This window comes from Cyprinus carpio, chromosome A7 (assembly GCF_018340385.1).
Source record: "Cyprinus carpio isolate SPL01 chromosome A7, ASM1834038v1, whole genome shotgun sequence".
Lineage (NCBI taxonomy): Eukaryota > Metazoa > Chordata > Actinopteri > Cypriniformes > Cyprinidae > Cyprinus > Cyprinus carpio.
The window spans coordinates 15,772,420-15,794,839 of record NC_056578.1 but is presented as its reverse complement, the minus strand read 5'-3'; the positions used below and the strand labels follow the sequence as shown (position 1 = coordinate 15,794,839).

The following is a 22,420-nucleotide window of genomic DNA, read 5'->3' as shown; positions in this document are numbered from 1 at the left end:
AAAACATTTTTAAAGACTGCAAAAAACCAAGGTTATAACCAGACACAGGGAATGTGTATGTGTGTGTGTGTGTGTGTGTGTGTGTGTGTGTGTGTGTGTGTGTGTGTGTGTGTGTGTAGAACTCCACAGATTTCCCTTATGATGCCCTTCATTCACAATTCTACATATTACCTGTCTCTTGCACATTTGTTATATAAACTATTCAAAATTGTTTCCCTTGATGGCAAAGTTGAATTTTCAGCAGCCATTATTCCAGTCTTCAGTGTCACAAGATTGATGTTCTAAGTTAAAAACAGTTTACAAAAGAATATTATTTTTGTGGAAACCAAGATACGTTATTTAAGATTACTTGATGAATAAGAAGTTCAGGTAAAAAAAACCCAAAAACCAAAAAAACCCATTTATTTGATATATATCTTTAATAAATGTATTTACTCTCAATTTCATGCACCCTGAATAAAAGTATCAACTCCATTTAACACATTTTACCATGTTTAAATACACTTCAAATATTTTGCTTCAAAATCAGCATAGACATCACAAAAACATTACTTTTCATTTTTAAAGCAGGTATCAATTATATGACAGTGCATATAACCAAAGGCTATAGAATACCCAAGACATGTCAATCGCAGGAAGCCCTGCCTTCTGAATGAAAGAGCCAATCGCTAATCTGTAAAGTCAGTGCGTAACTGCAGCTGCCGTTAGAAACTTCCCGGTTGCTATAGAAACTGTTAGCGTTCTGAGATGTGCTCTTAGGACTGTGCAAGCGCACTGGCTGATCTAGCCTGAAAAATAAGCTTTTTAAAACGCTATTTGAGCAAACGTAACAACATTTATGACACAGTTGTTGTCAGATGTCTTTGGTGATTTCAAATATTAAATTTAATCGTAAGCTTAGCGAACTGTTTTGGAGAATTTGATGTTTCTCCATTCAAAGAGATAGGAGTTGCACTTGCATGCCCGAGCGGCGTTTCAAAGATGGCCGCTGAGTGACATGACTTGTCTTAAAAGGACTTTGATATAACCAAGCATATAAAAATTTGGGGTAGGTAGCGATGACTCTGTGATGCATGAATTTTTACCATCAATAAGCTTTGAACAGCTTGAAAGAGTTTACTTTTTCAGGTGGGAATAACTATACATAATGTCTCACCAGTAATAGGAAATGTTATCCTGTATATATATATATATATATATATATATATATATATATATATATATATATATATATATGGAATACACTTTCAAAGAGGTTCAAAGACTACAGATTTCTGCTGCACAGAGGGGAAGAGGACATACTTCTCTGATATCTTGTGCAGACTGCTTATTGAACAACCCAAAGCCTGTCTAATCTAATTGATTAATTTGGTGTTAATGAAGAGCTTGATTCATGACAGCAGCTGCCCCATGTTGATCTCAGCTCTTCAGCTCTCGATCTAATGAGGACAGAAAACACAGACTGGGGCTGCTCAACTTATTGTGAAACACTTGACGCTGCTTACTGCTAAAAGATTAACTGATGTTTGTGAATGAGAACTGCAGGGTTAAAAATATTCCATTACTCAACTCATACCCATTAGACAACTGAACAAGTCAGCTAATAGAAAAAGAGAGAGAAAAACTGCAGCCACTTGCCAAAATGGCACACAAATGTCCTTTACTGGGGCATTTAACCAACAGCTGGCAGTACTAAATAGCTTTATTTAATATATATATATATATATATATATATATATATATATATATATATATATATATATATATATATATATATAATAAAGCAGCAAACTTTTGAAACCTAAATAGAGTATTAATGCATTTCAAAGAGGCTTTTGACTTTAACTTTATGAGATTCATAATTTCACTTTAACAGCTCTAGTAAAAGTCTGTTATGGTCTTCCACAAAAAATTACAACTCTGCAGTGTTCCAGGACAGTATGCAAATACAAAATGACAGAACATAGTGCCAAAAAGATACGATAAAAGTAAAGACTCTTCGGCAATATGAAGGATGCAATACTACTATATAGGTACTCAAGATTAACATGAGACTGGCTGAAACTGTGTGTGTTATGTCCCACAGGGGCCAGTCGTGGCCTAATGGATAGAGAGTCTGACTTGTAACCCAAAGGTTGCAGGTCTCAGGTCTGGCAGGAATTGTCGGTGGAGGGAGTGAATGACCAGCGCTCTATTCCACCTTCAATACCACGACTGGGGTGAGACTTGAGCAAGGCACAGCTGCCTGGGTACCGCAGCATTGTCTGCCCACTGCTCCGGGTGTGTGTTCACTGCTGTGTGTGTGCACTTGGATGGGTTAAATGCAGAGCACAAGTTCCGGGTATGGGACACCTTACTTGGCCACACGTCAGTTCACTTTCACTTTTTTTTCACTTTCACTTAATTATTCATGACTGCAAATGTCACTGAATCATAAAAGTATTTTCCAGTGTAGCCCTATACTGTAATAGCAAAGCTGCATTAGTGCAATAACAGAAATAATTACAGTAAACTGTAATTTCCAAGACATTTTTTTTTACTTCTAAATTTTTTTTTAATGATGCAGAAATCAATTCACAAAAATATTTTCACGAAGCAACACTTAACAAGACAATACGAAGATACATATGCATTGCTCTAACTGCCATAATGCATCTCATTACACAAAAAAAATGACATGACAATGAGGGACAAACTTGACATATTCATCCTTTTCATCCATATCCTATACTTAATAAGTGTATTTCACAGACCCAGCTGCTCATGAAAACCAGAAATTACACCCAAGTCTCACCATCTGTTTATTTCACAGCTGTTTGACATTTGGACCCTTCAGTCTGAGAACCCTAAGCAAGGAAATTTAAAAACCCTCAGGCTATACAATACAACACCAATAAAAATGCAAAAAGTAAACTGCCTACTCCATCCCTTTTATTCACAGTCTGCCATCCATGACAGCTCATCCAATTGTTCTTCAGTCTCACATCATCTTCACTGCAAACGTTAAGTTGTTTCAGTTGCCTAGCAACACAAATGGTATGAACTTTGTGCCTTTCATGTGATCATAAATATATTCAGGGATCATGCCTCTCTAATCATTAATCAGCTATTTGAGGTTGGCTGTTATTAATGATGTGCCCTCTATTCAAATGTTGAGCATCTCATTTCCTCTATGTCATTGTATTTAAGTTCAAAGATGGTTTTATGAAACACACAGAGGCCAAACATTTTAATTCTAGATTAGCTGTGTGCTTACAATGTGTTGTTTAATCACGCCAGTGTTTGCCAACATGTGTAAACTGATTATTTAAATTATTGTACATCTGGTTGCCAATTCTTCAGTTTACTTTTAAAGATAACAGGTATTTTGATTTGTTTACTTCTGTGCCAGAAATCTTACTTCTGGTTTCATACAAGTTTCGAAGAGTTTTTTTTAGACGAGGGTGTAACTCATTATATGGGCATTTCTCCCAGAAGAGCGTGCCCGCGCACACATCGGCCAGAGAGAGAGCGAGATCGCGCCCATACTTTTTTTCCATGAAATTTATGAAATCCCAGCATACACGCTCCCGATAAATATTTGTTATTAAAGCATCAACATTCACAGAACACTGTTATTTTTAACTTAAGCAAGCAACTGCTTTGTGCATGGTCTGGCATGGCAGAATGCCAGCAAAGAGCGCTGCATTTATAATCTCCAAAAGACATCTCAGTTCATCGCAATCTCACAAATCTCTGTTATAACACAATAAATATATGCACAATGAATCTTCCATAATGTCTACAATTCGTGTGTTATAATGAGAGGATTCGTAAGCACGCAAATTTCTTCAAACACGTGTTATAGCCTAAATAGAAACTCTGCATACGCTTGCACTTGTTAATTGTTTATATTTTATATTAGTTCATGTTGCTTTTGTGCAATAGATGAATAACAATTTATTGGTTTTAGATATTTTACGTTTAGATATTTTTACTTTGCGGGAGTCCCATGAATCATTTTATTCTCCCGCATCCCGCACACACACACACGAGTGTCTAATTACAGTAATGCGTTACCAAGCAATGCATTATTGCCCAACATGATTATGTCAGGGTTTGATGGAAAATCATATCACACTGTTCAAATGTTCCATGACCCGACAACCAGTAATTGAACAATCTGTGCAAAACACCAACAAACAGCAAGTTTTTTTGAGACTGTGTGAACTACCCTTTACATGTAAATGCTGATGCTGATGGTACGCACAGACATGTAAAAAAAATACAAATAAAAATCTTCTAACCCTGAAAACTCTCAAAACAGGAAAAAGCAACAAAATGGTCAAAGACATCATCGCAGGTTCACATTGGAAAATGACTGAAAAACAGCACGGGTAGACACAAAAACTGATTCGGTGTGAATGGACGCTTTGTAGGCATGTATAATGGATGTCATGTCATAAAATATTTTAATAAGACTGAATTTATATTTAATGTGAGCAGTTTAATAAACACATTACAAATTATTGTTTTGTTTAATTTCCACAGTTATTTAAACAGAGAATAAATTATATAACCTACCAAAAGCAGGCAAAGAACATTTACATTATCACTCACTACAGTTTAGCACAAGTTTAAGCACTACCAATGAAGCTGTCTACACTGTGAAATTAATCTCTTTTTAACGATCGGTCAGAAGCAAGTGGATCCATTTGCAGCACTTTATTGAATACAGCAAGGTCAACAACAGGAAATGGTCAATTGACAGTAGCAGGAATATCAGAGGCAAGTCAAGAAAACTCAGAATGGCAGGGAAAACTGCTCGGAAATGTCAGCTGGGGCAAAACAAGACTTCGCAATGAGTGTGAGTGAGCACGCTGGTTAAATAGGCCAGTGATGAGCAACACCTGTGCAGGCAATCAGTCCAATACGGGGTTATGGGAAATGGAGTCTGGGATGAAAGTTAATACTCAGGTGAGAGTGCCCTCTAGTGGCCATCGGAGAGAGCCACAGAGGTTTGATTTGTGACAGAGCCCCTCCTCTGCAAGCGGCTCCGGATGCGAGGGGCAGACCGACGCCGCGGTCTTCCACGGGGACGGGGTGCGGGTCGATTTGTATGAGCTTGATGAAACTCAAGGGTGAGTGTGGGATCCAGTATATCATGGGCGTTCACCCAGGACCTTTCCTCTGGGCCATATCCGTCCCAGTCTACCAGATACTGCAACACTCGTCCTCTGCAACAGGAATCCAGAATCTCTCTGACCCGGTAAGCCTCCTCGCCATCCACGATGAGGGGAGGAGTGCTCTCGTCTGCGACCTCATCCTGGTCCCTCTCTCCTCCGGATCCACTGGCAGGCTTGAGCAAGGAGACATGGAAAGTGGGTGAGATACGGTAATTTGCAGGTAAAGCCAAATGATATGAAACTGGGGTAATCTGTCTGAGTATTTTAAATGGACCCATGTACCTGAGACTTAATTTCTTGCTGTGTAGTCGAAGTCGCAGATCCCTGGTAGACAGCCAGACCTATTGTCCAGGAGTATATTCAGGCCCCTCCCTTCTCCGATGATCGACTTGTTCCCTGGTTTGGCGCAGTGCTCTTTGTAGGTGGACGTGGGCTGCATTCCATTTGTTCTCGCTTCTCCTTAACCAGTCATTGACAGTAGGGAGTTCGGAGGGTTCTCCCGAGCAGGGAAAAAGAGGGGGCTGGAAGCCGAGGACACACTGGAAAGGGGTGAGGCCGGATGATGGTTTGCGGAGGAAGTTTTGCCCATACTCCGCCCATAACAGGAACCGACTCCAGTCATTCTGATTCTGGTGGCAGTATAAGCGCAAGAACTGGGTAACTTCTTGGTTGAACCTTTCAACTTGACCGTTGGACTTTGGATGGTAGACAGGTGAGACTGATATTGATATTCAGTTGCTGGCAGAAAGCTTTCCAGACTCGAGAGGTGAATTGTAGGCCTCGGTCGGAAACTGCATCTTTGAAAAGACCATAGAAACAGAAAACCTGTTCCAACATGACTTCAGCGGTTTCAAAGGTGGTAGACGGTTTGAGTAAGTGTATGAGTAGACAGGCCTTGGAGAATCTGTCGATGACTAAGAATTGTGGTGTGATTTCTGGAGTTGGGAAGATCAGTAACAAAGTCAACTGCTCTATGAGACCATGTCCGTTGAGGAACAGAAAGGGGTTGTAATAAACCTGCGGGGCGTTGGTGAGAGGATTTGGACATGTTACAGACTGGGCATTGTTGCACAAACTTGAGGGTATCCTGCAGCAGGATGGCCACCAGAAGTGCTTGGATGGAACCTCTGATCATGGGATGCCCTGAGCTGGGGGAATCGTGTATCAGATGCAACACCCTTTTTCATAGTCCAGCTGGCACATAAGTTCGGTCGTTGGGGCAGTTCGGCGGTGGTGGATCATTGACCTGAGCTTCGGTGATCTCGGTGATAATGTCCCATTGAACTGGTGATACAATCAGAGTTTGCGGGATAAAGGTTTTGTCTGTGCCTCATAGTGGGTGACGAATCGTGTACTCGGGATAATGCATCTGCTTTACAGTTCTTGGACCCTGGTCGGTAGGTGACTAAAGTCGAAGCGAGAAAAGAAGAGTGACCATCGGGCTTGTCTTGGGTTGAGTCGCTTGGCCGAGCGAATATACTCCAGGTTGCGGTGATCAGTAATTACCAGGAAAGGAACTTTAGTGCCCTCTAGCCAATGCCTCCTTTACTCAAAGGCCGCCTTCATTGCCAGCAGCTCCCGATCACCCACGTCATATTTTCTTTCGGCTGCGTTCAGTTTGGGTGAATAATAGGCACAGGGGAATAGCTTGGGAGGATTGCAACGTTCTTACCAGTTCCTCCGTGAGAGACGTGAGGCGTTGCAGTTGCTGTTGGTGAGATGCTAACACATTAGCTTGGGCTGAGACCTCGGAGGATAATTGATAGACCGCTGCTGGATCCAGGGGTGGCAAAGTGTTCTGTAACAATTGGTCAGAAGCAAGTGGATCCATTTGCAGCACTTTATTGAATACAGCAAGGTCAACAACAGGCAATGGTCAATCGACAGTAGCAGGAAAATCAGAGGCAAGACAGAGGCAGAAACTATACCAGGCAGGAGTCAGGGCAACCAGCAAACAATCAAAATTCCAGAAGGCAAGATCACAAGGGTAGGCGGCAGAGAATCAGAGAAGTCAAACTGTCCAGGATCATACACAGGAAAACTCAGAATGGCAGGGAAACCCACTCGGAAATGTCAGCTGGAGCAAAACAAGACTTCGCAATGAGTGTGAGTGAGGACGCTGGTTAAATAGGCCAGTGATGAGCAACACCTGTGCAATCAGTCCAGTACAGGGTTATGGGAAATGGAGTCCGGGATGAAAGTTAATACTCAGGTGAGGGTGCCCTCCGGTGGCCATCGGAGAGAGCCACAGAGGTCTGATTCATGACACTCTTACTTGCATTATACATCTGTGTGCACTGAACAAAACTCCAGCTTTTCAGCACGACTGGGGGAAGGTTATATGATTCAGTGAAAGAGCAGTCCAAATGCATTCGCCAGTTCATCGAAAAGAGAGAACTGACTTAAAAGAATGATTAAATCATGAATGATTGGCATCACTGGTTCATTTGACAGAAATACGGGACACAAAAAGGTAATAACTGCTAAAATATTCACAGGGAAAAGGGTCAGAGCGCTCATGATACGCACAGTGTGTACAGCCATACAGCTGCAGGCGCCACTGCTGCAGAGCATCACTGAATAGCTCTACATCTCAGCCCTCATCCTCCTCTTTCCCACATGACCAATACAATCTGCGGCATCTTAACTTCCTACCAATTTCAAGGAGGCTTTTCCATCTTCCATTACTAGCTCCTCTGGAATACTTGAAATCCCATCCTCAATATAACCTGCCTACACATACATCGCTCATGCACAGCACACCAACACTGCACTCTGCATAGTCTGGCCAAATATAAATTTATGTCCATTATATGTAATTTTTTACTATTGAAATTAAATTACTTACTTACTAAATTTTACTTGCTGGGGTTATCAAAGAGATGGAGTCAGAAAATGATTCAGTCTATTGACCCTTTAAGGCTAAATATAAAACAAATAACAAAATACACATAAAATCAAAACCTCTGTTAATAGACAATTTTCCAATTCTGTCATCATTTAATGAAACAATTATGTCTACATGACTTTTAAAATCTGAATGGATTTTTTTAAAACAATAGGCATCATACACTTTTTCCAAACATAACAAACTTACACAGAAACATGCAATTTGTTGCAAGAAGATACATGATAAATGTTCTAAATATCAAACATGTTTGATATCCTCTGTCTGAACAGATTTGTTGTCTGGAAAAAATTGTACCCATTATACACTACACACTTTTCTGTGAAACCTGTCATCTCCAACTACCCAATACCTGCAGAATGATTCTCCAGACTTGTCCAGACTGCAAATTAGTCAAAAGTTATGTAGTGTATTCCATCCTTTACTTTTTTCTGTATGACACAAAAAGGTGAATTTTTGGGAAAGGGCACTCATGAGATTTAAAACAAACTTAAAGGAAGAGTATAAAATGTGTTCATAGACATAACAGCAAGTACATTACATATAAAGTATTAAAAATCAGGAAGGTTACACAATCTAACATACATATGGAATGGAGTGCAGAAGGTGTTCTACTTTTGGTGTATTTACACTGTACATGTGGCTAATTAACCTCAACTGGCTTACAATATCTAATTTCTCAATAACGCAATTTATTAAAATAGATTTTATATGCACACACACAGCAATGACAAAACACATAGCTTTTTGGCCTTCTGCTCGGTGCCATTCTTGTGACAGATCCCTCTTGACCCTAAACAAACACTTTGCCAGTAATCTAGTCATTGACTGCTTCCTGCTGCTTTAAAACATTGCATCTAGGCGAGGTAGAAGAAGTTTGCAAATATAGCAGGGTTTGAGTGTGGAGAACCTTTCATGACACAGAAATCTCAGAGTCTCAGCAGCAGAGATGAACATCCTGATCTCATGTCTATACATCAGTCAAGCTCTTCGTCATGACAACACACTCTCATACAGATAAGAAAGGTCAGCGCAGATCTAGGTGGGATTTACACTCATGCATATTACATGAATTGGGATCTGACAGATTAAACATTACAGCCCAAGCACAAATTTGGAGTGCAAAGGTTTTTTAAAATGAGGCATCTATTGCTCATGGAAAGCGATGAGATGGAGGTGACGTTGTGTTGAATATCTAATCTATGTGTCAGCCAGTGCTTCCCTATGCTATATTTTGTAGGCTTCATATCAGTTGTCAGGGAAAGCAGTTTTTCCCTATTATTATGATGCAGTGCCTTCAGCTAAGAGTCATTAGCTGCAAGCAGAACCAACACCTTTTGAGAAAATCTGAAAGTCCCTCTAAGTCTGCTGTTTTAATCTGTCAGGCCTGTCATATTGATTTGAAGAGCTCCGCATGATGCTTTCTGCTGGATCATTGCTCAAAAGTAAGCTGGCACTGCCATGTTCTTATTAATCACCTAATGTTTATTAAAACATCTAGTGCTAGCTTTTCTGTAAGTTCGGATACAAAAATATTGCATCGTAATTTCTGTGAATTGTGCTTTCTGGTTTCTGGCATGTGAAGGAAAGCTCTGCCTGCTGTGTGTAAGACCAAGAGCTGCTCTCAGTCACCTCGGTGGAAATAATGTGAACAAGCAGTAATTCCCGGTGAGGTAAAACAGAGCTGGCATAATGCTCATACTTAAACCGATGAAGTGATTCATCAGCAGGAACAGATGGCCTCTAAACAATAAACACTTCAATTTTTCCACCAGATGAATAAAACAAAAGGTGACAGGAAGACACACTGTTGTACAAAATTCATTCAGTTGTCATAAGGTTATATTTAATACTACTCAACTAGAAAGATAATGTGCTAAAGGTTCAACATTTCATCATTTGTTCAAGTATATCAAGTATTTAAAATGTGACGGTCAATGATTATTTAATTGTACCTTCCATTGTTATGTATTTTGATATTTAACTGGGGTAGCTGATGTTGGTGATTGTCTATTTATTAAACTCTTTAATTGTGAACTTGTTATAAATATGGGACCCTCATGTTATTCATGTTATAGCCATGGGTGCAACCATGTCTTATGTAATGTATTGTTAAATGTGAAAATTTGTGTTATGTGCAAATGGAAATTGTCGAGCATTTAAATGGAAATGTATGTTTTTAGAGACTCAGCATTAACTAAATGAATGATGACTTTAATAAAATTAATTATTTAAAAAGTGGGTGGAGGTACTGAATTATTCAATACACTGAAGAAGGCCTTGAGCCAAAACATTTGTGTTTTGTCATGCTGGTGATTAATGTAAAATAAAATGCTAAAAGACTATTTTTATTAGTGTGGATGATGGTTTCATTAATTAAATAGACTGACGCACCAAAATGAAATATTAAGTGACAAAAGAGTGTGGTGCAGACAGCTTTGTGGAAAGGTTCTAAGTTACATATGTTAGTTCAAACAAGCACACATTCAGAATTCGTTTAATATTTTTACTTAGAAAGCTCATACATAAGTATTTCTATAACAGAATTGTTTGCTACATTTTACAGTGAGTCAAGTATTGTTAAAGGCTATTATCAACTAAAACTAAAACCATAAAAATGCTTTTCATTAACTGAAATATAATAAATGTTAACAAATAAAATATTTAAAATATATAAATGATAAAATTAAAATATACATATACTAATAAAAACTATATACATAGACTAATAAAAATGACGAAAACACACAACAGAATGACTAAAACGTTACTTATAATTAAAAATAACTAAAATGTCATCTAAGTGAAAATATTAACGAAAACTATAATAGCATATCAATAACACTAAAATAGCATAACAAGTAAGTCGAAAAATCTTGTAATGTAATATTTATGCCGATTTGAGTAAATTTCAAATACAAAAAAAAAAAAAATGAAGTAGAATCTGACTGTATCTACACCCTAAGCGAGCAGCACAAAGTAGCATGAGGAAAATTAGATCTCTCCCATTATAATCAACAAAGCTGCCTATAAGTCAGGAAAGCTGCAGATATTATTGTGGGGCAAGCTAACTACATTCATCAAACACCACAAAATATATTAGGAATACAATAGCTATGATCTGAGATTAATGACCCATGCCATTAAAGGGGTCATATGATGCGATTTCAAGTTTTCCTTTTTCTTTGAAGTGTTACAAGCTCTTGGTGCATAAAGAAGATCTGTAAAGCTGCAAAGACAAAAGTCTCAAACCCAAAGAGATATTCTTTATAAAAGTTAAGACCATGCCCTCCTAAAACGGCTCATTTACACATACCCCCACATGTCTACATCACGGTGTGGGAAGATTTGCATAACGCCGCCAAAATATTCACGCAAAGAAAGAAGGCGTAACTTTTGATTCTCGCTGTTGTCGCCAGCGCCATGTTGTGGAGACACTGTTTCGTTGTGAAAGCGAAACTACTTTGTTTGGCCTTCCAAGAGAGGACACAACTAGAAATCAGTGGTTAAGATGTACCTACAACACTGTTCCAGAACAGTTCAACCCAAATATTTATTGTGCAGCACATTTTATGGAGGACTGTTTCCTGATCCTGGGAGAGAAGACTACAGTGCCGCCCCTTCGGACTCACAGTCTGTATGTACGTTTACATATGTAAAGGATTTGCCACTGATGATTCAAACACAAGTTTTGACCAGTGTAGAGCAGCGGTTCTCAATTCCAGTCCTGCTCTGCACATTTTGTATGTTTCTCTTATGTCTTCAGATGTTTGTTCTATTCGAACGTAAGTGCCCTGCGAAGTGGACATCACAGGATATTCTGCCATGATTTTAGTTCGAAGCAAACGTATATGTTCCATTCAAAGTGCATTTAAGTGTGCGAGACGTGAATTTAAATTGTATTTATTTACAGAGGTATATGATGTCACACTTGTCTGTGTGTGAAGACGGTGCGCAGTGCAAATCCTTGAATGAATTTTCCGAAGTAATGTAAACTTTTAACAGATTTTCCCTGCTCAGGGAGTAGGGAGCAATAAACACTGTGTAGGGACCATGTGAATGGGAACACAGTTAATGCACGGAGATGTGTTAACAAAGAGAGACGTGCAAAATATGCAGAGCTGGGGGGCGCGTGGACTGGAACCGAGAACCGCTGGTGTAGATTTATTGCTTTTGTCTTGTCTCGCCGGTGTTTTGACCGGGACACGCATCACAGTATAGTAAGGGGCCTAACATTTCCGTCACACGCTTTTGGCATTTGGCCAATCACAATGCACTGGATAGCTGGCCAATCAGAGCACACCTCGCTTTCCAGACCAACTTTTTTTTTTTTAAAAACGATGCATTTCAGAAAGGCGGGGCATAGTACAATAATGTACAGCATGTGGAAAATAATGTGTTTTTTGAACCCTAAATCGCATAAACATTTCATTACACCAAATACACAAAATAAAGTTCCATTTAGCAACATAATATGACCCCTTTAAAATCTAAGAACACTGAATAACATCTCATGATACTTGTAAAAACGCTGAACTGACCAAACCAGAATTTTCAGTTATCACAGCAATAATTTGATTCGCTCACAGTAAATATGTCTCCCACACTCTTCCTCCCCAATGGCTCGAAGCAATAATAAACTGAACAGTTTGCTTACACTAGCTGGATAGCTTTAGCTGTAATAAGCCATCTCTGAACATGAACACCAAGTTAACAAAAGAAACTGTTCAACCATTAAATTACAAGCCTGCCTCTCAATCAAACTTTGACAGCATCAAATCAGTATCAAATTATAGCCTGTTTAACAATTATTCAGTGGTGACTTGAAAGTATACCATCCTGCTGCATTCAACATATCTGGACTAAAAACTTCAGAACTAAATGTAGGTAAATGCCCATCCAAGTACTTGCATTTCTACATCATTGTACTATACAGTAAAAATTTTGCACACAGCCAACAAGCAAATTCCCTTTTCTCTCTGCAAGTGTGTTTATTGGTATGAAGTTCAGAAAAAATACAGAATAACATCTGCAGTCATTCCTAATTGACTGACATTCATGTGGGGAAAAGATAAAACATTTTAAAGCACTTGCAGCTGTACAAAAATGCTGAGCATTTTGCCAAATCTGTAACATTTAGACAGCCTATGGTTATAAAAAGAAATGATTACAGCTAAATATTTAAATGCTCTTGCCAAAGAGGTTCCTGACAAAGACCCCCAAAGTTAATTAGGCTGGAGGATGAAAAGCCCTCTTTGCTGCTGTGCAGTCATCTGTGTCAGACAGTTAAAGGGTTGAGGATGTTCTTTCCATGGCCACGTGTGGGGAAAAATCAATTTGGTTTATATTTAAGGGCTACAGCCATTCTGCACTTTGCTTCACAAAATAACTTTTGCATCTCATTTCACATGGCTAAGTGGAATGGAGCCTCCCATGCCATAAAAAAATTCATATCTTAGACACTGGAGAATATGTGTGGAGGGTCAATTGGCTATTTATGGTAAGATAAATACTTTATTGATCTGAAGGGAAATTTAGTAAATCAAATAACTGCTCTTTCTAATATGTGACAGGCGACCAGCCAATATTGTGAGAAGCACTTCACTGTTCACTGAATGAAAACAGCATCTGCCACATCAAAGTCAAAATGATAATCAAAACAGGAAGTTAACTCAAAACCTCCCAAATTATTCTGTGAAAACTGTAAAATCCTTTAATACACAGAGTAAACATTGGCCGAATAAATGGAAACATTAGAAACTAAGCAAAACATAAAACCATCATTTATCATTAACCTTAATCGACCCGCCATCTGTACATCTATTACTTTACAATATTGGCCATAACAAACCAAATTTAAACAGATAATGTAATGCATTTTTAAAAACTTGTTCAGTAAACAAAATGCTTATTATCTGGACAAGCTTGGATGCTTATCCCGTTTTGTTTATACTTCTTTTCTGTGTTTTCTTGCCAAATTATCTTGTAGTGTCATATGAAAATTACAAAGTCAAGTGCAAGGATTGAACAAAACTGTGAGGCAAAATTATAGATCGAGTCAGATGAGGGCTTTTATGTGGAGAGATGTGAGTGTAAGTCTGCCAGATGCAGCTTAATGCCATGGCTGGGATGGGTGGGGTTTTGGTGGGGAAGATGATAAGACTAAAATCGTTGGCTTTACACTTTAATCTGATTCTAGCAGCAACAGGAAGACAAAGAGACACTTGCTATTGGCAACTTTGGATGCATATTGCTTAATAGCCCCAAAAAAGCTGTATATTCCTTCACCAGCATCAGCCTCGATATATAGTTCTACAGGTGAAACCGATACAAATCCACAGCCTTCACATTCCTAAACTTATACCTAAAAATGTACCATTGAATGGGAACAAAGTTTGCTTCTGGGCCTTTCCTGGCCTTGGGTTACTGATGATCCGGTCATCTGACTAAGCACAGAGCCATTACCTCAATCAGGGCTGTTAATGTTTCACTTCATGAAGCACAGCATGCATCTTCCTCAGTGATTCAGTCCAAGGCCTCACATAAATGCTTTTCTACAGCAAAAGGACACAACATCTAAAGAGGATTTAGGAAGCATTTCATTCAATACTATCTTAATTGTCCGAACAATTAATCTGGGTCTTGACCAATATGGTCGTTCCATAAAAAAGTGATTTTCCATCAGAGCAATTCAAGGTTGACGTACAACCTTTGTGTTTCACGTGTTACACTTCACATCTTATTTAGAAAAAAAATATTAATTGTAAAAGCATACAGCTGAGATTTTCAGGAGAAAAAAAAATCTAAAAATATTACTGATTATAAACATGCAGTTATTTTACAAACATTATATCAAAACATGAAACAAACCCAGATGTAAACTACTTACTTCCAGTCAATGGAGTTGGACGTAGAATTCAAAATCCCACTCTCTGAACATATGGTCCAGCGTCTTCTGATAAAATCTCAGACAAACATTCCACCATGCATCTAGTGAGATCTGAGTAACAGAGAAAATGATTGATCAAAGTGAAGCAGGTAAAAGAAGTCAGAGCACAGGAGACTGACCCAATTAAGAGTTTTCTGTAATGCACTTCCATATAGTGAGGAACGTCACATTTCATTTAGAAGCTACTGTGAAAAGAAAATAACTATTTCTAATTTGTCCATTTAGAAGCCTTTACCTCAGGATCTTGGTTAGGGCTTTATCAAACAATGTTTTACCAGAAACATACTCTATATTTGATCAATATTTCATCCGTATTAGTGCTTGGAGATATAACGGTTCAAACGGTAAACCGGTTTGTTAAAAGGTTGAAGGTTTTTTAAAAAAAACCTCCATACTGGTAGAAGTGGTTACATGACGCTGTACCGGTACAGCGTTGTGAATTGAGAGGAGATCCCTGTGAACTGCCCCAGAATTCTTTGGTAGTCTTCAGATTTCAGAATCCCAGTGCCCTCAGCAGACATCTGTCCGTGTTGTACTGTAAGTTTGGCATGCAAAATGCTCACCAGAGAGCGACTAACTGTCCAAAGCCAGTTTATATGTATTATGACAGACGGCGCAGAGCACGTCGAGTTTGGCAGACAGTTGGTTTATTCGCTAACTTTGCAATGCAAACCAGTTGTTCTCTTTAGTCTAAAGCTAAAGCAGAATAATAATTAAATGGTAAGCATTTAATTACCGTAGAAGTTGTTTACAGGGTTTTATTAATCGGACCAAACAGAGAATGTGACTAACCGTGTACACAACACTCCCTGCCTTCAAAAAAGAAAATTGCTCTAGTAACAAATTTGCTCTCTTTGAATAAAACCAACAGCGATAAAGCTTGATTTTAAATGTAGAATTATTAAAACTGCAGCCAGCATTTCATCATAAAGAGAAATCATTATCCATTTTTGCCTTACCTCGCGGACAAGCTGTTGTTTACTACCTTGATGTAGTGCGCCGCTCGCGTGCCACAGTTGTGACAATCGCAAAACCGACACAAGCAAGCCACACGCACTTACCGTAAGGAATAGAAGAGCATTCCGCGCTGCTGCGGCGGCAACGTACCGTAAGAAATGTAGCTGACTAAACACTATCGTCGTCTTCACAGGAAAAGGTTTGTCTCTCAGACATCAGGCATGTCTCGAATGGGTTTTGGTTCTCATATGAAGTTGAAGGTGCCATATTGACTGTTTTTGCCAATAAAGCAGTCAGTATGAGTCAGAGTATGCCTTTGAGATTGATGACACAATCTTCATACATATAAATGTAAAATAATGTTGTATTATGTAAAATATAAAAAAAAAAATATGTTGTATAATGTGTATTATTCATAGACAGACACATTTAGGCACTGCATTGCAAGCATTTTCAAGTGGGATAGATCATAAGCAAAATGTAGGGCAGAGATTTTAAGGTGAAGCTTATAGCTGGAGTTTTAAATACTGAAAACATACAGTATTCAAAGCATTATTTCTTTTATGAATTATCCTTGTTGGTTTTTAGAACACAAGTTTCTGGTCCAAGGTAGATTATCAGTATACATGATTCATATTAGCTTTTGTTTTGCCCAAGAGCCATTACAAAAATATGATGATATTGGAATTTTGACTTGTGTAATTGGACATTTGACTCAAAACGTCTCAGTTAATGAGATATGGCCCATCTGGCATGACAGAATGTTCTTCATTATTAAAGACAAGAAATGGGGACTAAAAGGCAGCCAATTTAGTGTAAACTGGTGAACATGCTTTTTTCTTCAGCATAAATCAGAAGCAGCTGTTGGGTTTCTGTAATTTATTGTAAGCATCTATTTTATTGTTAAGGTATAAACTGAATCGCTCAATCAATTCATGTAATACAATGAAAGGTGCTTTAATCTCTCACATTAAAACAAGTGCCCCAGCAGAAGCCATTTATCAATGCAGACTGCAGTGAGCAAAATGAATCTGTAGATTGATCAGCACTTGGAAATCTTTCTTTGCTGAATCTATTATCTGCCCCTTGAAGCATTCTACCTCAAGACACACATTTATTTATATTTATAAATGCATTTATTAAGGAATAAAAAGCAAAAGCAACCCCTCCGGTCCAACAAGGTGTTTGTAACAACATTTTCTTTGATGGCTAAATTATTACAAAGTTAATGCACCATAGGCATAGATGCAAAATAAGGTTGGGCATGCTTCAAATGGTTTCCTTGTTTGTGCTTGAAAATTGTGCTGAAAATTTACTCACCCTCAGGCCAATCCGAAATGTTGTTTTTGGATCAGAAGGAGTTTCCTCAAGACAAGATTTGGAGAAATTTAGTGTAACGGAGGCCAGCTGGTAGGTGTTTTTGTGTTAAAGATGACTGCTATTGTGTCGTGTGTCTCACTAGCAACTGACACTAGAGGCTGCAGTCTTTAGCTTCCTTGTAAGTGTGCCTGCCTACCATGCCGGCGACCTGGGTTTGAGTCCCGCTTGGAGCAGGTGCAAGTAGGACCCAGGGGGCTACATTAGCATTACATAACTTGCTCACCACTGGATCCTCTGCAGTAAATGGGTGCTGTCAAAATGGCCAAACAGCTGATAAAAACATTACAGTAATCCACATGTCTCCAGCCTATCAATTAACATACTGTTAAGTGAAAAAGCTTTCATTCCACAAATGACAAAAAGAATGGAGAAATGTCTACAGCCAGACAGGCTAGATGAACTGATACAACCGATTACAGGGTATATTGGTTACATTATATGCCAAAAACAGGACAAAGCCGAGACTCTTTTAAACTCATTCATATATATTCATTCATTCTGTATGCAGATAAGAAAACCAAGAATATACTTGAAATAGCTTTGATCTTACAGAAAGGTCAGTGAAAAGACATGCCAAAAACCTCTCCCGTGGTGTTGAACTAGAGATGATCATATTCTCATATATGGATTACTTGCATCCTCAGGCAATTCCTGTCACACATGTAATATATTTGTTTGTCCATCAGCCCAGTGTAAGTCCTTATCATATTGCTTAATGCTAATTTCTCCATCTATTCCTCAAATCTTGTCGAAATTTTATCTACAAACTGAACCTCACTGTGCCCTTGCTCTCAACAATAAAATGCCATGTTTCTTGTGCACAAGATCACAACAGCTATTTAATAAATATTGTATGTAAGTATGTCTTGTCATGCAGTCCACTGCTTGGATCATGTTTTCTTTAATAATGTCCTTATGCACCTCTGAAGGGGCTCTGAAAGGCTCTACACATGAACTCAAACGGAAATATGTTGAACATGCTCCTGATTACCTCTGACCCTCATCAAATGCAGTCTGTTACTAGTATGCAATCAGTCTTAGAATGTGCCTGGCCTACCTCTCAGGAAATAGCGATTATTTTAATGATAACTCATGAGTGATGAGTGATATAATATGCCTGAACTGATTAATGGTTACTCTATTATAGAAAATACAAAATACCCCAAAAAGAAGGCTAATGTGACTGTTTGCACTGCATATGACCTCGGTTAAATTCTCGCCATGTAATAGAGTGGAGGAAAATACTAATCCACTCCCCTGTTATTCTGTGCTTCCCATGACACTTCTAATGGATCACAATGATGACCTGAGATGTAAAAGTGAACAGAAGAAAATAAACATCCTGCCACCGAAAACCACAGTTTATAACAGAAGTTTGTTAAATTGCAAAGTTTGAATAGATATAAAAGACATAAAAAGTGCAAAGAAGAAATAGCCAGAAGGAACGGAGAACAATTACTTTACATGGAGTCATGACTCATACAGATTAGGGCTGTCACGATATTAAATTTTTCATATCACAGTTATTGTGGCCATAAGAATTCACAATATCAATATATCGTGACATCTACAGAAACCTGGGGGGGGGGGGGGGTATCAGTCAAATTATTTTTTACTTTGTTTATTGAGGTTTTCTTTTTCACCCAACGAACATAAGAATACTGATAAACGCAGGGCACAAGACTCTGGCTTTCTCCGTCTTCTTTGAAGCTCCTATGAACTAACAAGAGAGAAAATACTGTGAAGTTCAACAATATGATGAATAAATATTAATGGTAACACTTTACAATAAGATGTCATTTGTTAACATTAATGTATTAACTAAGATGAATGAACAGTGAACAATATATTTATTACACAATTTATTACATTATGTTAATGTTAATAAAAATAGAGTCATTCATTGTTCATGTTTGTTCACAGTGCATTAATGTTTACAAACACAACTTTTGATTTTAATTATGCATAAGTTAATGCTGAAATTAACTAAGATTAATAAATGCTGTGGAAATATTGTTCATTATTATTTATGTTATTTATATATGTTAACTAATGGACCTTATTGAAGAATGACCGCAGATGAGACCAACTTAACATTTTACAAGTTTAATGTGGCAATGTGGACGCTTAGTTTTTCAAGATCAGTTTTAATCGTGTAACTGTTGATAGGTTTGAACAAAGAAATAAAGTGTTACCACACACTAATGATTGCAAATACAAAAATAAGACGAGTAAAGAAAACGCAGTACTTATTAAAATAATCACCCTTTACTCGTAAACATGTTAATATAACGTTTCCCATTCTATGACTAGTAAAATAATGGCTACTTACTCTGAACACGGCTCTCCTCGGAGTACTAGCTGCGAGCGCTCCGTCTTCTTCTTGTGTGACAGTGTCAGCGTTAAGACACAATACTGCCACCCCACCTGGGTGCTCAACCAGGAACTGGCACTGGAGTATTTACATGTGGTGTTATCATAAGAGAACTGTTCACTTTAAATATTGCGGTTATCGCCAATGTCGGTATATGTCACACACTAAATTGACATGATATCGATAATTGTTACTTTGAATATCACGGTTATCAATACCGGTATATCGCGACACCCCTAATACAGATGTAAATAATGACACTTTAGAGAGGACAATAGACACTTTTGATTATTTAATTATTTTATTTATTTAATTAATTGTTTTCCATGAAAAAAAAGAATTTGTATTTGCTGTATTAATCAGTAATTGTATTTGATGTATTTGATTTTTTGTTTGGGTTTTTTTTTTTCACTGCTGGAATTTAGTTAAAACCTACAATATGATACAATACTATGAACTCCACCAGAGGGCACTCCACCCCTGACTCTTGCCACTCTCACACTGTAAATTTACCTTGTTCCTTTGTACGTAGTAATAAATTTTTGATATTACTTTTATCTGATTAAGCCATCAGTCTCATCCTAAAGCCTGTTTTTTCACTCATTTGTTGCTCAGTATTGAAAGTGTCACTTTGCTATTCTTAGTCAATGGCTGTGTCCAAATTCAGGGTCTACATCCTTCGGAGTACTCATTTGAAGGATGTTACGTCTCAGCGCCGCGACGAAGGCTGTCCTAATTCGTAGGATCCTTCAAATGCGGCCCACAAATACGTCCTCCTTTTCCCCGAATTGGAAGGATGGGTGTGGTGGATCCTTTCCCCTCCTACCTATCCCATAATTCTTTTCGGCAGAGCGTAATGGCGGACGAAGCGAGCGGTAGCGGAGTGGGAGAGGAGTATGCTTTTTGATGTAAGTTTTTTAAAAACTGGCTTTTCAAAAAAATATATTTTTTCAGTGGTTGTCTAGTTAGGCATTTTGTTTTAGCGTTAAGCATTTTTTTTACATTTGTACGTTTATATGTAAAAAAAAAAACAAAAAAAACATTCTTCCAAAAGAATTAAAATGAGGAGAATAACTCTTTGTTTGTCCATTTTCCCGCTTCTTGCTTAGCGCCGTCACGGTTGCTAGGGGACAGGATATGAGCAACGGGTAAGGGAGGGAACTGAAAGAAGGGTAGGCTGTCCAAATTCACAAACACCGACTTCCGGGTTTTGCGGTCGTCGGAGGACCCCTCCTCCTTCAACCAGGTAGGAAGGATCCTAAGGAGGATGCAGACCCTGAATTTGGACACAGCCCTTGTATTTTGGTTCTTTTGTTGTGGCTAATACCTTTGCCTGGTTTCCTGGTCTTTCTTTATTGTCTAAAGCAGTGGTTCCCAAGATAAGGGAGACATACAAAAGATGCAAGGCAGGGGGGGCCTCCAGGACAGGTTTGGGAAGCACTGGTCTAAAGTTTTCTTCCCTTGTTTGTATTTGTTTGGACTGACTACCGTGATTATGGCCTTATGCATGTTTATGGACTATGGCTTTGGATTACCCCTGAAATAAACTGCATTTGGATCCTCAGTCTTCGTGTCCCTGTGCAGATCGTGACAATTAAATTGACAGATTTTTTGTTGTTTTTTAACTAATGTAAAATGCACACCTGAAGAGAAAAACAATACTGAATTAAAATGTTTTTGTGCAGCACCTGAAAACCCCTTTGTAGCTTATCTGAGACATTTAAAAAAAACTTCTGCCAAAAATTAGAAATGCAACATGACACTGTGAAACAGGATCATTGCAATCCATGCAAAACAGAGTGAGCTTAAATCCACCCGAGTCATAAAGCTATACAGTATAACCCATCTTGTTACATTAATATGTTCAAATTTTAGAATTTCAAACAGTACAGCATGGAATAAAATGCATTGATCAAAAGTGCATATATATATTGGCTGTGCTTTTGTGACTTTGCTGTACTTGAGAACAACTTAATGGGTTCAGTTTAATGTATATAAGAGCAGTGGTCATAAGAAACCAAAGGCATCACCATGGCAACAGAAACTCTTGCTGTGCAGTTGTGAGATGGGATGGCAAAGGATCTGGAATTACCACCATCTGAAGCCACAGCTTAATAACAACAACCCCGTAAATACAGAATTTAATGTGATTTTTTTCATTTACTGTCATTATAAACCTCATCAAAACACTACATTTCCTGCCAGTCGTATTGTCCATCTCTAATGAAGTTCTCTGAACAGCCCATAAATAGATTTCTACCTCATTTTGCTCTGTTGATTTTGGCATAAAAAAATAATAGTATTTTACAATGACAAACACATATTAAACACACATTAATCAGGCCCAAGTCATCTCTTAGCTTTGCACACTGTACCTAATAAACCTCACAAAAGCCATTATCATTGTCCTGTTCCAGGTATTTGAATAAATAGTCTTATTTAACCCAATGTGTGGTCATAATGCATGGTGAGCTGTCTTTTTTCCATAGCAACATTTAAACCATCACAGCAACGCTCGTGCAGATAGACATTAAATGGCAAAAGTAAAAAAAAATAAAAAAAGAGATTCCCTTCTAATGTAAAGGGTTGTGTATGGTATAACATTCTGAAAACCATGATGTAAAAAATTGTGAAAGGCTTAACAGTTTTGTCTTGTAAGTTGTTGTGATAAATGTCTTAGAAAGAAA

General features: G+C 38.1%; 1 protein-coding gene across 2 annotated transcripts in view; it reads right to left on the bottom strand.

Moving 5' to 3' along the window:
* The window catches only part of LOC109058014 (tumor protein p53-inducible protein 11-like), a 30,274-nt gene extending 13,999 nt beyond the window's left edge, over window positions 1-16,275 (bottom strand). The window contains exons 1-2 of one of the 2 annotated variants that reach the window (XM_042759919.1): window positions 16,130-16,275; window positions 14,963-15,073 (exon numbers count right to left, since the gene is read on the bottom strand). The gene's annotated coding sequence lies outside the window, so the exon portion shown is untranslated. Of the gene's footprint in view, window positions 1-14,962; window positions 15,074-15,981; window positions 16,080-16,129 lie in introns of those variants that run through there. The other variant, XM_042759918.1, reaches the window with a different exon arrangement.
* Between the last annotated feature and the right edge of the window lie 6,145 nt (window positions 16,276-22,420).